The sequence below is a fragment of the Peromyscus eremicus genome, chromosome 11 (assembly GCF_949786415.1).
Source record: "Peromyscus eremicus chromosome 11, PerEre_H2_v1, whole genome shotgun sequence".
NCBI classification, from domain to species: domain Eukaryota; kingdom Metazoa; phylum Chordata; class Mammalia; order Rodentia; family Cricetidae; genus Peromyscus; species Peromyscus eremicus.
Genome location: NC_081427.1, coordinates 58,866,852 through 58,871,188, shown reverse-complemented (window position 1 = coordinate 58,871,188; position 4,337 = coordinate 58,866,852).

Genomic DNA, 4,337 nt, shown 5'->3' with positions numbered 1-4,337 from the left:
CCACCTTTGTCCTAAGACTCTTGTGTGATCAGCTTTGAATTCTCATGAGGGTAAAATGCAGTTCTCAGTCTGGCTAGGCTCTGTCTCTCCCTGTCTGTGGGTCTCTGTCTCTCATGTTATGGCTCTGCTGTGCTTGACCAGTTTGGCGCTATTCCCGTAGCTCACAGCAGTGCAGCCAAGACACCTGTCCCCTCACTCTCCACCTTTACGGTGTCCCCTCTCCAAGGTCGCAGTGCCTCCAGCTGCTTTCCAATGGGAAGCATTTGCAGCTGTTACTTTTCCCCAGCTGTGAGCCGGTCAGTTTCCACAAGGTGCCCCGCCCTGCCTATGGCCGTTTGTAACAAAGTCTTGCATTCGGATGTCTTCCGTGTTTTGTTGTGGTTGGGATGCTGAACATTCGTTATGAAGACGCTGGGTCCTTAGTTCTTTCACACAGGACCATGCACGCTTACTCCCGACGCTCCCGGGTGCTTTTCCTCCTTCAAACTGACTTTCTCCTTGTTTCAGACTCAGAGTCGTTGACCTAGCAAGCAGCTTGTGAGAAGTTCCAGACTGGCTGAGGGCACGTTGTTGGGTAACGGGTAGCTGTTTGGGAAAAACAGTCTGTAAAGTTGACAAGCACGTGAGCATGCTCACAGCAGGGGAGGATTCTAGGGAATCCGGTTGAAGACATATAAGGCTTTCCTTGCTGGGTTAGTTGTCCTGGATGTTAGTCAAAGATTCACATGTCTTAGGGCTGGAAAGAAAGTGACCAAAACAAAAAGGGATACGGACATTTCTGCCAAGTAACGTGAATCTGTGTTGGTGAAACAGCTCTTCAAAGCAAAGCCAGGGCTTCTCAGGTAGTCCCTGCTGGCGAGCTGCTGCCCCCATCTGGAGACGCTGGGAACTGAAGTTCTAATCTGTTCCAGTCCAGTTCCCAGATCCCTATGCCTCTGCATTTGCTTGGCTGTCCTATGCAGACGTGTTTTGCAGACATGTGAAGAAATGCCAGACCATAATCTGAAAAGTTGATTCGGTTTATGCCAAATCCCAGTAACTCCAGGGATTTTTATTTCCTGGGGCAAGGGATGTCTCCTTAGCTTCGTGAACCATCTGTTCTGATTCCATTCTCCTGTGGGGCTGAGTTAACTACACCATCCTCCTTGGCCGCCTTGGACTAGCAAGGAGAGCTTCCTGGCTTGGCATCCCGCCTTGGAAATCCTGCCCTTAAAAGGGAGCGTTTGGACTTTGATGTCTAAGCTACATTGGGCTCTGGTTCCACTAAAATAAAAAAAAAAACAAAAACAAACCAAAAACCCTTTACTGGAAAGAAACTTCTATTTAACTCAAATAAACTCTGAGGCATTAAATGAGCCTTCTCTTGTAATGAACAAGAGTTTGGAAGCAATATGTGCTTGGAGGAGGAGGGGCTGAATTAAAAAAAGAAGTCCAACGGTAAAGCCTGCCACTAGGAGACAGTGTTGATATACAGTTCAAGAATAGCTTCATCATCATTGTTCCGTCTCATGAGATTTTTTTTTTTTAAATCAAAGGATATAAGAATGATGAAAGACTGTAATATTTTGTGCAGTAATAAAGTTCTGGAAAGAATATTAAAGGGGAATACATTTTTCAGAGTAAGACAACTGTAAGTCTGGTAGCGTTTCTATCGTCTAAGATGGAAAAACACTGAACTTGGCTTGAGAATATGAGAAACATAAGAGACACCAGCTGGCAAAGAAAAACGGGGGGCCCACTCTCACTTGGCCCTCTCTGAAAGGTGTGCTGCTTTAGATCCATGATCTGGGAACAGGGGATTTAACTCCTAGAAAATTCTAGAAGTTTCTTTTCCCTTCATACACGGTATCTTTTTAATGTTCCACCATCCCCGTGAAATAAACATTGCTATTTTTTTTATAGATGGGGAAATTGAGGTGTAGAGATTCTATACAAGACTAAAAATTACAGAACTGCAGTGAATCAAGTTTAATCAAGACAGCCTCACTGCTCACATTTGCCTTTTTATTGTGGTTTTTTTGTTTTTGTTTTTGTTTTTTCGAGACAGGGTTTCTCTGTGTAGCTTTGCGCCTTTCCTGGAACTCCCTCTGTAGACCAGGCTGGCCTCGAACTCACAGAGATCCGCCTGGCTCTGCCTCCCGAGTGCTGGGATTAAAGGCGTGCACACCACCGCCCAGCGCCTTTTTATTGTTTAACAATTTCATGCACACATGCAGTGTGTCTTGATGAAACCCACTCCTCCTCCCTCCTCCCTGGCTTCCTCCATGTCCCTGCTTCCACTTTCCCCTCTCAACTCCATGTGCTCTTTTTTAAACCGGCAGAGTGCCTAAGTGCAGCCAGGATGTACTTGGGTGCACACAAACGATGACTGCTGGGGAAGGGCGTGGGGGTCGCCGCTCTTTTTTAATAGCTGAAAAAGGTTCCAGTTAAAAGTACAATAACAAAAGGCCTGGCGAGATCGGCCCCGGGGTGCGAAAGTGTTGCAAATGCTGTGAAAGTAACCAATCGCTTTCTGATCGGACTGTGTTCGGCCCCAACGGAACACATTTTTCTCCCTCCCTTCCCCCTCAGGCTCAGGTATGACCAGAAAAGAGGGTGTGGAGAGGTTTTAACAACCAGAAGGAGTGAATGCTTGCCAGGATACAGCATGTCTAGGATTTCCATTGCTGTGGTAAAAGACCGTGATTTAAATTAAAAAAAAAAAAAATCTGCAAAGGAAAAAGGTTTATTTCATCCCGAAGTCTGGGCAGGAACTCAAGGCAGGAACCTAGAGGCAGGAACTGATGTGGAAGCCATGGAAGAGCACTGCGCTTACTGGCTTGCTCACTTTTCTTTCTTAGATACGCCAGAACCACCTGTCCAGGGTTGGCATCACACACAATGGGCGGGCCCTCCCACATGAATAATCAATTAAGAAAATCCCTCAGGTTTGTCTACAGGCCAGTCTGGTGGGGGCGTTTTCTCAGTTGAGGTTCCCTCTTCCTAAATGACTATCAGGTTGACATAAAACTAGTTAGCATGGCAGAATTTTCTGGTTGTAACAAGTGATGGCACACAGTGTCTGTGATTGCATTCACAGGACCTACACATAATCAATCCAACTGAAGATCACAACAATTCCGGAAAGACTCATGAAGCCCCACCCCTGGCTGAGGAGCCACTCACTGGCAATGGATGGCTTGAAGAATCGGTTCTCTTTAGGGATATGGCCCCTGATTGGCTACTTATGCTCCAGTAGATGGTCTTACACCTCCCCCACCCACCCACCCCCACACACTCAGCATGTGCTCTTAACCACTGGGCCATCTCTCTAGCCCTGTCTTTTTTTTTTTTTTTTTTTTTAGTATTTACTTATTTTTTGAGACAGGCTCTCATTATGCAGCTCTAGCTGGCTTTGAACTTGGTAAGGAGAACAGGCTAGTCTGGAACTCCCAGAAATCCTCCTGTTTCTACCTCAGCATCTTGATTGCTGGGACTAAAAGGCAGGAGCCACCTCCATGACTAATCTTAGTTGTGGACTTGACCACATCTGGCATCCACTAAAACCAACGCAGCTGGGCACACCTGTGAAGGGAATCATTTGGCGTGGGAAAAGCCACCCCGTATCTGGATCACTTGAGGTCAGAAGGGCCACTCTAAATGTGGACCGTACCTTCTTGTAGAAGCCCACATAAAAGGACATGAGAGAAGGGAGCCTTTGCTCTTTGCCTGCTTGCCCTCACTCTCCCTGGCAGGTTCATCTGAGGCATGCCTTTGCTGGTGGAACCCACTTCTTTGGGATTCCAATGTATACGGAAGACCAGCTGAGATATCTAGCCTTGTGAACCGGGGAGACAGCCATTGTTGGACTGGCCAGACCACAGCCTGTAAACTACTGTAATAAATCATAAACCACTGTAATAAATCCCCTCTTCATAAATATGGATTCATCCTATGACTTCTATTCCTCTAGAGACCCCTGATGATGCAACCAGCACACTTGGCCACATCTTTTTTTTTTTCAATTATTACTTTTTAAGCCACCAAAGGCTAGACCCACTGCTCTGCATCTAACTGGTTCATGGAAGCGCCTCAGTGGGTCCAGTTTTGAGCAGCATCAAGAGAGCAACCCATTCTTGTCTTCTCCCTCCCCCGCATGCATCTGTTTTTTTTTAGTGGTTGAAGTGAGTCTGGGATCAGAGAGAATGCTGCATTCTCAGAACAGGATTCTGTGGTCTGGATGTTTAATAACTAGTCCCATATGATTGGTTTTCTCTGATATATTTACCTTGGGTGCCCCCCCCCCGTATCTGAAGTGTTCCATAGCATTAATCAAAAGCATCAATGGGCCACAAAAA